The following is a 14,851-nucleotide window of genomic DNA, read 5'->3' as shown; positions in this document are numbered from 1 at the left end:
TTTAGATTTTAGTACATTTTTACAATAATCAGTAATTTAAAAAAAATGTATTATATGTATAAAAAAGAAAAGTTTTTGTCAATCAAGGAATTAAACTTTGTACGAAAATGCACCTGGTCCCACCGAGATTTGAACTCAATTTACTGGATTCAGAGTACAGAGTGCTAACCATAACACCATGGAATATCCCTTCTAATAACACATATAAAACTTTCTCTCAGAGTGTAAGATCTTTATTTCTACAAGATACAGAAATATTCATTCAGAGAGATATGTACTACATTGTATTTACAAATAAAACCATTAGGACCTACCAATTTGTATATGCAGATTATTAGTTTCAGAGTCCAGAATTGTTAACAGTACACCATGAAAGCTCATTCATATGGTGGCATGTAAAAAATGTTCTCACAGTGTAAGATTCTTAGAGGTTACATTTTATTGGAATTATATTACCGATAAACCTGTCTCTCAGTGTGTATGATTCTTAATTTATGCAATTTATAGATATTTTCTTTCTCACAGATGTGAACTGCATAATACTTACAAAAAAACAATAGGACCTACCAAGATGTAAATACAAATCATGGATTCAGAGTCCAAAATGGTTACAAATACACCAGGAAACCTCATTCATGAGGAAGCATTTAAACAGTTTTTATTAGAATGTACTCTCAGAGAAATATAAACTGAACGGTACTTACAAAAAACCAATAGGACCTACCAAGATTTAAATACAGATCACTGGATTCAAAGATCCGAGTGGTTACCAATACACCAAGAAACTTCATTCATGAGGGAGAGCTAAACATTTTTTTCTAAAATGTTAGATTCTTAGAAGACACATTTTATTGCAATTATTGTACATATATTTACATCAACGCTTATTTGGGTTATATAGTAAAATTCATATAATTACATACATTTCTATAACTACCTTTTTTTTAGCTTTTAGTACATATTTACAAAAATCAGTGATTAAAAAAATTATTATATGTATGAAAAAGAAGACTTTCTGTCAATCAAGAACTTAAACTGAAGGTACTAAAACACATCAGGTCCCACCGAGATTTGAACTCAGATCGCTGGATTCAGAGCCCAGAGTGCTAACCATTACACCATGAAACTTCTCTTCTAACACTACATATACAACTTTCTCTTAGAGTGTGAGATCTTATTTTCTACAAGTTACAGGAATAATAATCAGAGAGATAAGTATTACATTGTATTTACAGAAAAAAAGCCATTAGGACCTACCAAATTTTTATACAGATTATAGGTTTCAGAGTCCAGAATTGTTAACAGCACACAATGAAACCTCATTCATATGGTAGCATGTACATTTTTTGTCAGAGTATAAGATTCTTAGTGGATACATTTTATTGGAATTAAATGACAGATAAACCTGTCTCTCAGTGTGTAAGATTCTTAATTTATGCAATTTAAAGATATTTTCTTTCTCAGAGATATTAACTGTATTGTACTTACAACAAAACCAATAGAACCTACCAAGATGTAAATATAGATCATGGATTCAGAGTCCAAAATGTTTACCAATATACCATGAAACCTCATCCATTAGGGAGCATCTAAATATTTTTATAAGAATGTACTCTCAGAGAGATATGAACTGAATGGTACTTACAAAAAACCAATAGGACCTACCAAGATTTAAATACAGATCACTGTATTCAAAGATCAGAGTGGAGTGGTTACCAATACACCAAGAAACCACATTCATTAGGGAACATCTAAACATTTTTTTCTAAAATGTTAGATTCTTCGAAGACACATTTTATTGAAGTTATTGTACATATATTAACATCAATGCTTATTTGGATTACACAGTAAAATTCATATAATTACAAACATTTCTATAACTACCTTTTTTTTAGATTTTTGTACATTTTTACAATAATCAGTAATTTAAAAAAAATGTATTATATGTATAAAAAAGAAAAGTTTTTGTCAATCAAGGACTTAAACTGAAGGTACTAAAATGCACCTGGTCCCACCGAGATTTGAACTCAATTTACTGGATTCAGAGTACAGAGTGCTAACCATAACACCATGGAATATCCCTTCTAATAACACATATAAAACTTTCTCTCAGAGTGTAAGATCTTTATTTCTACAAGATACAGAAATATTTATTCAGAGAGATATGTACTACATTGTATTTACAAATAAAACCATTAGGACCTACCAATTTGTATATACAGATTATTAGTTTCAGAGTCCAGAATTGTTAACAGTACACCATGAAAGCTCATTCATATGGTGGCATGTAAAAAATGTTCTCACAGTGTAAGATTCTTAGAGGTTACATTTTATTGGAATTATATTACCGATAAACCTGTCTCTCAGTGTGTGTGATTCTTAATTTATGCAATTTATAGATATTTTCTTTCTCAGAGATATGAACTGCATAATACTTACAAAAAAACAATAGGACCTACCAAGATGTAAATACAAATCATGGATTCAGAGTCCAAAATGGTTACAAATACACCAGGAAACCTCATTCATGAGGAAGCATTTAAACAGTTTTTATTAGAATGTACACTCAGAGAAATATAAACTGAACGGTACTTACAAAAAACCAATAGGACCTACAAAGATTTAAATACAGATCACTGGATTCAAAGATCCGAGTGGTTACCAATACACCAAGAAACTTAATTCATGAGGGAGAGCTAAACATTTTTTTCTAAAATGTTAGATTCTTAGAAGACACATTTTATTGCAATTATTGTACATATATTTACATCAACGCTTATTTGGGTTATATAGTAAAATTCATATAATTACATACATTTCTATAACTACCTTTTTTTTAGCTTTTAGTACATATTTACAAAAATCAGTGATTAAAAAAATTATTATATGTATGAAAAAGAAGACTTTCTGTCAATCAAGAACTTAAACTGAAGGTACTGAAACACATCAGGTCCCACCGAGATTTGAACTCAGATCGCTGGATTCAGAGCCCAGAGTGCTAACCATTACACCATGAAACCTCTCTTCTAACACAACATATACAACTTTCTCTTAGAGTGTGAGATCTTATTTTCTACAAGTTACAGGAATAATAATCAGAGAGATAAGGATTACATTGTATTTACAAAAAAAAGCCATTAGGACCTACCAAATTTTTATACAGATTATAGGTTTCAGAGTCCAGAATTGTTAACAGTACACAATGAAACCTCATTCATATGGTAGCATGTACATTTTTTGTCAGAGTATAAGATTCTTAGTGGATACATTTTATTGGAATTAAATGACAGATAAACCTGTCTCTCAGTGTGTAAGATTCTTAATTTATGCAATTTATAGATATTTTCTTTCTCAGAGATATTAACTGTATTGTACTTACAACAAAACCAATAGAACCTACCAAGATGTAAATATAGATCATGGATTCAGAGTCCAAAATGTTTACCAATATACCATGAAACCTCATCCATTAGGGAGCATCTAAATATTTTTATAAGAATGTACTCTCAGAGAGATATGAACTGAATGGTGCTTACAAAAAACCAATAGGACCTACCAAGATTTAAATACAGATCACTGTATTCAAAGATCAGAGTGGAGTGGTTACCAATACACCAAGAAACCACATTCATTAGGGAACATCTAAACATTTTTTTCTAAAATGTTAGATTCTTAGAAGACACATTTTATTGAAGTTATTGTATAAAATGTATACATATATTAACATCAATGCTTATTTGGATTACACAGTAAAATTCATATAATTACAAACATTTCTATAACTACCTTTTTTTTAGATTTTAGTACATTTTTACAATAATCAGTAATTTAAAAAAAATGTATTATATGTATAAAAAAGAAAAGTTTTTGTCAATCAAGGAATTAAACTTTGTACTAAAATGCACCTGGTCCCACCGAGATTTGAACTCAATTTACTGGATTCAGAGTACAGAGTGCTAACCATAACACCATGGAATATCCCTTCTAATAACACATATAAAACTTTCTCTCAGAGTGTAAGATCTTTTTTTCTACATGATACAGAAATATTCATTCAGAGAGATATGTACTACATTGTATTTACAAATAAAACCATTAGGACCTACCAATTTGTATATACAGATTATTAGTTTCAGAGTCCAGAATTGTTAACAGTACACCATGAAAGCTCATTCATATGGTGGCATGTAAAAAATGTTCTCACAGTGTAAGGTTCTTAGAGGTTACATTTTATTGGAATTACATTACCGATAAACCTGTCTCTCAGTGTGTATGATTCTTAATTTATGCAATTTATAGATATTTTCTTTCTCAGAGATATGAACTGCATAATACTTACAAAAAAACAATAGGACCTACCAAGATGTAAATACAAATCATGGATTCAGAGTCCAAAATGGTTACAAATACACCAGGAAACCTCATTCATGAGGAAGCATTTAAACAGTTTTTATTAGAATGTACTCTCAGAGAAATATAAACTGAACGGTACTTACAAAAAACCAATAGGACCTAGCAAGATTTAAATACAGATCACTGGATTCAAAGATCCGAGTGGTTACCAATACACCAAGAAACTTCATTCATGAGGGAGAGCTAAACATTTTTTTCTAAAATGTTAGATTCTTAGAAGACACATTTTATTGCAATTATTGTACATATATTTACATCAACGCTTATTTGGGTTATATAGTAAAATTCATATAATTACATACATTTCTATAACTACCTTTTTTTAGCTTTTAGTACATATTTACAAAAATCAGTGATTTAAAAAAAATATTATATGTATGAAAAAGAAGACTTTCTGTCAATCAAGAACTTAAACTGAAGGTACTAAAACACATCAGGTCCCACCGAGATTTGAACTCGGATCGCTGGATTCAGAGCCCAGAGTGCTAACCATTACACCATGAAACCTCTCTTCTAACACAACATATACAACTTTCTCTTAGAGTGTGAGATCTTATTTTCTACAAGTTACAGGAATAATAATCAGAGAGATAAGTATTACATTGTATTTACAAAAAAAAGCCATTAGGACCTACCAAATTTTTATACAGATTATAGGTTTCAGAGTCCAGAATTGTTAACAGCACACAATGAAACCTCATTCATATGGTAGCATGTACATTTTTTGTCAGAGTATAAGATTCTTAGTGGATACATTTTATTGGAATTAAATGACAGATAAACCTGTCTCTCAGTGTGTAAGATTCTTAATTTATGCAATTTATAGATATTTTCTTTCTCAGAGATATTAACTGTATTGTACTTACAACAAAACCAATAGAACCTACCAAGATGTAAATATAGATCATGGATTCAGAGTCCAAAATGTTTACCAATATACCATGAAACCTCATCCATTAGGGAGCATCTAAATATTTTTATAAGAATGTACTCTCAGAGAGATATGAACTGAATGGTACTTACAAAAAACCAATAGGACCTACCAAGATTTAAATACAGATCACTGTATTCAAAGATCAGAGTGGAGTGGTTACCAATACACCAAGAAACCACATTCATTAGGGAACATCTAAACATTTTTTCTAAAATGTTAGATTCTTCGAAGACACATTTTATTGAAGTTATTGTACATATATTAACATCAATGCTTATTTGGATTACACAGTAAAATTCATATAATTACAAACATTTCTATAACTACCTTTTTTTTTAAATTTTTGTACATTTTTACAATAATCAGTAATTTAAAAAAAATGTATTATATGTATAAAAAAGAAAAGTTTTTGTCAATCAAGGACTTAAACTGAAGGTACTAAAATGCACCTGGTCCCACCGAGATTTGAACTCAATTTACTGGATTCAGAGTACAGAGTGCTAACCATAACACCATGGAATATCCCTTCTAATAACACATATAAAACTTTCTCTCAGAGTGTAAGATCTTTATTTCTACAAGATACAGAAATATTCATTCAGAGAGATATGTACTACATTGTATTTACAAATAAAACCATTAGGACCTACCAATTTGTATATACAGATTATTAGTTTCAGAGTCCAGAATTGTTAACAGTACACCATGAAAGCTCATTCATATGGTGGCATGTAAAAAATGTTCTCACAGTGTTAGATTCTTACAGGTTACATTTTATTGGAATTATATTACCGATAAACCTGTCTCTCAGTGTGTATGATTCTTAATTTATGCAATTTATAGATATTTTCTTTCTCAGAGATATGAACTGCATAATACTTACAAAAAAACAATAGGACCTACCAAGATGTAAATACAAATCATGGATTCAGAGTCCAAAATGGTTACAAATACACCAGGAAACCTCATTCATGAGGAAGCATTTAAACAGTTTTTATTAGAATGTACTCTCAGAGAAATATAAACTGAACGGTACTTACAAAAAACCAATAGGACCTACCAAGATTTAAATACAGATCACTGCATTCAAAGATCCGAGTGGTTACCAATACACCAAGAAACTTCATTCATGAGGGAGAGCTAAACATTTTTTTCTAAAATGTTAGATTCTTAGAAGACACATTTTATTGCAATTATTGTACATATATTTACATCAACGCTTATCTGGGTTATATAGTAAAATTCATATAATTACATACATTTCTATAACTACCTTTTTTTTAAGCTTTTAGTACATATTTTCAAAAATCAGTGATTAAAAAAATTATTATATGTATGAAAAAGAAGACTTTCGGTCAATCAAGAACTTAAACTGAAGGTACTAAAACACATCAGGTCCCACCGAGATTTGAACTCAGATCGCTGGATTCAGAGCCCAGAGTGCTAACCATTACACCATGAAACTTCTCTTCTAACACAACATATACAACTTTCTCTTAGAGTGTGAGATCTTATTTTCTACAAGTTACAGGAATAATAATCACAGAGATAAGTATTACATTGTATTTACAGAAAAAAAGCCATTAGGACCTACCAAATTTTGATACAGATTATAGGTTTCAGAGTCCAGAATTGTTAACAGCACACAATGAAACCTCATTCATATGGTAGCATGTACATTTTTTGTCAGAGTATAAGATTCTTAGTGGATACATTTTATTGGAATTAAATGACAGATAAACCTGTCTCTCAGTGTGTAAGATTCTTAATTTTGCAATTTATAGATATTTTCTTTCTCAGAGATATTAACTGTATTGTACTTACAACAAAACCAATAGAACCTACCAAGATGTAAATATAGATCATGGATTCAGAGTCCAAAATGTTTACCAATATACCATGAAACCTCATCCATTAGGGAGCATCTAAATATTTTTATAAGAATGTACTCTCAGAGAGATATGAACTGAATGGTACTTACAAAAAACCAATAGGACCTACCAAGATTTAAATACAGATCACTGTATTCAAAGATCAGAGTGGAGTGGTTACCAATACACCAAGAAACCACATTCATTAGGGAACATCTAAACATTTTTTTCTAAAATGTTAGATTCTTCGAAGACACATTTTATTGAAGTTATTGTACATATATTAACATCAATGCTTATTTGGATTACACAGTAAAATTCATATAATTACAAACATTTCTATAACTACCTTTTTTATAGATTTTAGTACATTTTTACAATAATCAGTAATTTAAAAAAAATGTATTATATGTATAAAAAAGAAAAGTTTTTGTCAATCAAGGACTTAAACTGAAGGTACTAAAATGCACCTGGTCCCACCGAGATTTGAACTCAATTTACTGGATTCAGAGTACAGAGTGCTAACCATAACACCATGGAATATCCCTTCTAATAACACATATAAAACTTTCTCTCAGAGTGTAAGATCTTTATTTCTACAAGATACAGAAATATTCATTCAGAGAGATATGTACTACATTGTATTTACAAATAAAACCATTAGGACCTACCAATTTGTATATACAGATTATTAGTTTCAGAGTCCAGAATTGTTAACAGTACACCATGAAAGCTCATTCATATGGTGGCATGTAAAAAATGTTCTCACAGTGTAAGATTCTTAGAGGTTACATTTTATTGGAATTATATTACCGATAAACCTGTCTCTCAGTGTGTATGATTCTTAATTTATGCAATTTATAGATATTTTCTTTCTCAGAGATATGAACTGCATAATACTTACAAAAAAACAATAGGACCTACCAAGATGTAAATACAAATCATGGATTCAGAGTCCAAAATGGTTACAAATACACCAGGAAACCTCATTCATGAGGCAGCATTTAAACAGTTTTTATTAGAATGTACTCTCAGAGAAATATAAACTGAACGGTACTTACAAAAAACCAATAGGACCTACCAAGATTTAATACAGATCACTGGATTCAAAGATCCGAGTGGTTACCAATACACCAAGAAACTTCATTCATGAGGGAGAGCTAAACATTTTTTTCTAAAATGTTAGATTCTTAGAAGACACATTTTATTGCAATTATTGTACATATATTTACATCAACGCTTATTTGGGTTATATAGTAAAATTCATATAATTACATACATTTCTATAACTACCTTTTTTTAGCTTTTAGTACATATTAACAAAAATCAGTGATTTAAAAAAATTATTATATGTATGAAAAAGAAGACTTTCTGTCAATCAAGAACTTAAACTGAAGGTACTAAAACACATCAGGTCCCACCGAGATTTGAACTCGGATCGCTGGATTCAGAGCCTAGAGTGCTAACCATTACACCATGAAACCTCTCTTCTAACACAACATATACAACTTTCTCTTAGAGTGTGAGATCTTATTTTCTACAAGTTACAGGAATAATAATCAGAGAGATAAGTATTACATTGTATTTACAAAAAAAAGCCATTAGGACCTACCAAATTTTTATACAGATTATAGGTTTCAGAGTCCAGAATTGTTAACAGTACACAATGAAACCTCATTCATATGGTAGCATGTACATTTTTTGTCAGAGTATAAGATTCTTAGTGGATACATTTTATTGGAATTAAATGACAGATAAACCTGTCTCTCAGTGTGTAAGATTCTTAATTTATGCAATTTATAGATATTTTCTTTCTCAGAGATATTAACTGTATTGTACTTACAACAAAACCAATAGAACCTACCAAGATGTAAATATAGATCATGGATTCAGAGTCCAAAATGTTTACCAATATACCATGAAACCTCATCCATTAGGGAGCATCTAAATATTTTTATAAGAATGTACTCTCAGAGAGATATGAACTGAATGGTACTTACAAAAAACCAATAGGACCTACCAAGATTTAAATACAGATCACTTTATTCAAATATCAGAGTGGAGTGGTTACCAATACACCAAGAAACCACATTCATTAGGGAACATCTAAACATTTTTTTCTAAAATGTTAGATTCTTAGAAGACACATTTTATTGAAGTTATTGTATAAAATGTATACATATATTAACATCAATGCTTATTTGGATTACACAGTAAAATTCATATAATTACAAACATTTCTATAACTACCTTTTTTTTTAGATTTTAGTACATTTTTACAATAATCAGTAATTTAAAAAAAATGTAATATATGTATAAAAAAGAAAAGTTTTTGTCAATCAAGGAATTAAACTTTGTACTAAAATGCACCTGGTCCCACCGAGATTTGAACTCAATTTACTGGATTCAGAGTACAGAGTGCTAACCATAACACCATGGAATATCCCTTCTAATAACACATATAAAACTTTCTCTCAGAGTGTAAGATCTTTATTTCTACAAGATACAGAAATATTCATTCAGAGAGATATGTACTACATTGTATTTACAAATAAAACCATTAGGACCTACCAATTTGTATATACAGATTATTAGTTTCAGAGTCCAGAATTGTTAACAGTACACCATGAAAGCTCATTCATATGGTGGCATGTAAAAAATGTTCTCACAGTGTAAGATTCTTAGAGGTTACATTTTATTGGAATTATATTACCGATAAACCTGTCTCTCAGTGTGTATGATTCTTAATTTATGCAATTTATAGATATTTTCTTTCTCAGAGATATGAACTGCATAATACTTACAAAAAAACAATAGGACCTACCAAGATGTAAATACAAATCATGGATTCAGAGTCCAAAATGGTTACAAATACACCAGGAAACCTCATTCATGAGGAAGCATTTAAACAGTTTTTATTAGAATGTACTCTCAGAGAAATATAAACTGAACGGTACTTACAAAAAACCAATAGGACCTACCAAGATTTAAATACAGATCACTGGATTCAAAGATCCGAGTGGTTACCAATACACCAAGAAACTTCATTCATGAGGGAGAGCTAAACATTTTTTTCTAAAATGTTAGATTCTTAGAAGACACATTTTATTGCAATTATTGTACATATATTTACATCAACGCTTATTTGGGTTATATAGTAAAATTCATATAATTACATACATTTCTATAACTACCTTTTTTTTAGCTTTTAGTACATATTTACAAAAATCAGTGATTAAAAAAATTATTATATGTATGAAAAAGAAGACTTTCTGTCAATCAAGAACTTAAACTGAAGGTACTAAAACACATCAGGTCCCACCGAGATTTGAACTCAGATAGCTGGATTCAGAGCCCAGAGTGCTAACCATTACACCATGAAACTTCTCTTCTAACACAACATATACAACTTTCTCTTAGAGTGTGAGATCTTATTTTCTACAAGTTACAGGAATAATAATCAGAGAGATAAGTATTACATTGTATTTACAGAAAAAAAGCCATTAGGACCTACCAAATTTTGATACAGATTATAGGTTTCAGAGTCCAGAATTGTTAACAGCACACAAGGAAACCTCATTCATATGGTAGCATGTACATTTTTTGTCAGAGTATAAGATTCTTAGTGGATACATTTTATTGGAATTAAATGACAGATAAACCTGTCTCTCAGTGTGTAAGATTCTTAATTTTGCAATTTATAGATATTTTCTTTCTCAGAGATATTAACTGTATTGTACTTACAACAAAACCAATAGAACCTACCAAGATGTAAATATAGATCATGGATTCAGAGTCCAAAATGTTTACCAATATACCATGAAACCTCATCCATTAGGGAGCATCTAAACATTTTTATAAGAATGTACTCTCAGAGAGATATGAAATGAATGGTACTTACAAAAAACCAATAGGACCTACCAAGATTTAAATACAGATCACTGTATTCAAAGATCAGAGTGGAGTGGTTACCAATACACCAAGAAACCACATTCATTAGGGAACATCTAAACATTTTTTTCTAAAATGTTAGATTCTTAGAAGACACATTTTATTGAAGTTATTGTATAAAATGTATACATATATTAACATCAATGCTTATTTGGATTACACAGTAAAATTCATATAATTACAAACATTTCTATAACTACCTTTTTTTTTAGATTTTAGTACATTTTTACAATAATCAGTAATTTAAAAAAAATGTAATATATGTATAAAAAAGAAAAGTTTTTGTCAATCAAGGAATTAAACTTTGTACTAAAATGCACCTGGTCCCACCGAGATTTGAACTCAATTTACTGGATTCAGAGTACAGAGTGCTAACCATAACACCATGGAATATCCCTTCTAATAACACATATAAAACTTTCTCTCAGAGTGTAAGATCTTTATTTCTACAAGATACAGAAATATTCATTCAGAGAGATATGTACTACATTGTATTTACAAATAAAACCATTAGGACCTACCAATTTGTATATACAGATTATTAGTTTCAGAGTCCAGAATTGTTAACAGTACACCATGAAAGCTCATTCATATGGTGGCATGTAAAAAATGTTCTCACAGTGTAAGATTCTTAGAGGTTACATTTTATTGGAATTATATTACCGATAAACCTGTCTCTCAGTGTGTATGATTCTTAATTTATGCAATTTATAGATATTTTCTTTCTCAGAGATATGAACTGCATAATACTTACAAAAAAACAATAGGACCTACCAAGATGTAAATACAAATCATGGATTCAGAGTCCAAAATGGTTACAAATACACCAGGAAACCTCATTCATGAGGAAGCATTTAAACAGTTTTTATTAGAATGTACTCTCAGAGAAATATAAACTGAACGGTACTTACAAAAAACCAATAGGACCTACCAAGATTTAAATACAGATCACTGGATTCAAAGATCCGAGTGGTTACCAATACACCAAGAAACTTCATTCATGAGGGAGAGCTAAACATTTTTTTCTAAAATGTTAGATTCTTAGAAGACACATTTTATTGCAATTATTGTACATATATTTACATCAACGCTTATTTGGGTTATATAGTAAAATTCATATAATTACATACATTTCTATAACTACCTTTTTTTTAGCTTTTAGTACATATTTACAAAAATCAGTGATTAAAAAAATTATTATATGTATGAAAAAGAAGACTTTCTGTCAATCAAGAACTTAAACTGAAGGTACTAAAACACATCAGGTCCCACCGAGATTTGAACTCAGATAGCTGGATTCAGAGCCCAGAGTGCTAACCATTACACCATGAAACTTCTCTTCTAACACAACATATACAACTTTCTCTTAGAGTGTGAGATCTTATTTTCTACAAGTTACAGGAATAATAATCAGAGAGATAAGTATTACATTGTATTTACAGAAAAAAAGCCATTAGGACCTACCAAATTTTGATACAGATTATAGGTTTCAGAGTCCAGAATTGTTAACAGCACACAAGGAAACCTCATTCATATGGTAGCATGTACATTTTTTGTCAGAGTATAAGATTCTTAGTGGATACATTTTATTGGAATTAAATGACAGATAAACCTGTCTCTCAGTGTGTAAGATTCTTAATTTTGCAATTTATAGATATTTTCTTTCTCAGAGATATTAACTGTATTGTACTTACAACAAAACCAATAGAACCTACCAAGATGTAAATATAGATCATGGATTCAGAGTCCAAAATGTTTACCAATATACCATGAAACCTCATCCATTAGGGAGCATCTAAACATTTTTATAAGAATGTACTCTCAGAGAGATATGAAATGAATGGTACTTACAAAAAACCAATAGGACCTACCAAGATTTAAATACAGATCACTGTATTCAAAGATCAGAGTGGAGTGGTTACCAATACACCAAGAAACCACATTCATTAGGGAACATCTAAACATTTTTTTCTAAAATGTTAGATTCTTCGAAGACACATTTTATTGAAGTTATTGTACATATATTAACATCAATGCTTATTTGGATTACACAGTAAAATTCATATAATTACAAACATTTCTATAACTACCTTTTTTTTAGATTTTAGTACATTTTTACAATAATCAGTCATTTAAAAAAAATGTATTATATGTATAAAAAAGAAAAGTTTTTGTCAATCAAGGACTTAAACTGAAGGTACTAAAATGCACCTGGTCCCACCGAGATTTGAACTCAATTTACTGGATTCAGAGTACAGAGTGCTAACCATAACACCATGGAATATCCCTTCTAATAACACATATAAAACTTTCTCTCAGAGTGTAAGATCTTTATTTCTACAAGATACAGAAATATTCATTCAGAGAGATATGTACTACATTGTATTTACAAATAAAGCCATTAGGACCTACCAATTTGTATATACAGATTATTAGTTTCAGAGTCCAGAATTGTTAACAGTACACCATGAAAGCTCATTCATATGGTGGCATGTAAAAAATGTTCTCACAGTGTAAGATTCTTAGAGGTTACATTTTATTGGAATTATATTACCGATAAACCTGTCTCTCAGTGTGTATGATTCTTAATTTATTCAATTTATAGATATTTTCTTTCTCAGAGATATGAACTGCATAATACTTACAAAAAAACAATAGGACCTACCAAGATGTAAATACAAATCATGGATTCAGAGTCCAAAATGGTTACAAATACACCAGGAAACCTCATTCATGAGGCAGCTTTTAAACAGTTTTTATTAGAATGTACTCTCAGAGAAATATAAACTGAACGGTACTTACAAAAAACCAATAGGACCTACCAAGATTTAATACAGATCACTGGATTCAAAGATCCGAGTGGTTACCAATACACCAAGAAACTTCATTCATGAGGGAGAGCTAAACATTTTTTTCTAAAATGTTAGATTCTTAGAAGACACATTTTATTGCAATTATTGTACATATATTTACATCAACGCTTATTTAGGTTATATAGTAAAATTCATATAATTACATACATTTCTATAACTACCTTTTTTTAGCTTTTAGTACATATTTACAAAAATCAGTGATTTAAAAAAATTATTATATGTATGAAAAAGAAGACTTTCTGTCAATCAAGAACTTAAACTGAAGGTACTAAAACACATCAGGTCCCACCGAGATTTGAACTCGGATCGCTGGATTCAGAGCCCAGAGTGCTAACCATTACACCATGAAACCTCTCTTCTAACACAACATATACAACTTTCTCTTAGAGTGTGAGATCTTATTTTCTACAAGTTACTGGAATAATAATCAGAGAGATAAGTATTACATTGTATTTACAAAAAAAAGCCATTAGGACCTACCAAATTTTTATACAGATTATAGGTTTCAGAGTCCAGAATTGTTAACAGTACACAATGAAACCTCATTCATATGGTAGCATGTACATTTTTTGTCAGAGTATAAGATTCTTAGTGGATACATTTTATTGGAATTAAATGACAGATAAACCTGTCTCTCAGTGTGTAAGATTCTTAATTTATGCAATTTATAGATATTTTCTTTCTCAGAGATATTAACTGTATTGTACTTACAACAAAACCAATAGAACCTACCAAGATGTAAATATAGATCATGGATTCAGAGTCCAAAATGTTTACCAATATACCATGAAACCTCATCCATTAGGGAG

At 30.1% G+C, this 14,851-nt stretch overlaps 3 non-coding genes across 3 annotated transcripts; all 3 read right to left on the bottom strand.

The window, feature by feature from the left end:
- Window positions 1-2,948: 2,948 nt before the first annotated feature.
- On the bottom strand, window positions 2,949-3,020 carry TRNAQ-CUG (transfer RNA glutamine (anticodon CUG)). The gene has a single exon. It is a non-coding gene; the product is annotated as a tRNA-Gln (tRNA).
- A 1,828-nt stretch (window positions 3,021-4,848) lies between these two features.
- TRNAQ-CUG (transfer RNA glutamine (anticodon CUG)) lies at window positions 4,849-4,920 on the bottom strand. Its single transcript has one exon. It is a non-coding gene; the product is annotated as a tRNA-Gln (tRNA).
- Window positions 4,921-14,322: 9,402 nt separating this feature from the next.
- On the bottom strand, window positions 14,323-14,394 carry TRNAQ-CUG (transfer RNA glutamine (anticodon CUG)). The gene has a single exon. It is a non-coding gene; the product is annotated as a tRNA-Gln (tRNA).
- Window positions 14,395-14,851: the final 457 nt, after the last annotated feature.

This window comes from Pseudophryne corroboree, chromosome 11 (genome assembly GCF_028390025.1).
Source record: "Pseudophryne corroboree isolate aPseCor3 chromosome 11, aPseCor3.hap2, whole genome shotgun sequence".
In the NCBI taxonomy this organism is placed as follows: domain Eukaryota; kingdom Metazoa; phylum Chordata; class Amphibia; order Anura; family Myobatrachidae; genus Pseudophryne; species Pseudophryne corroboree.
Note: the sequence above shows the minus strand (reverse complement) of the source record. Positions and strands in the feature narration are given on the sequence as shown.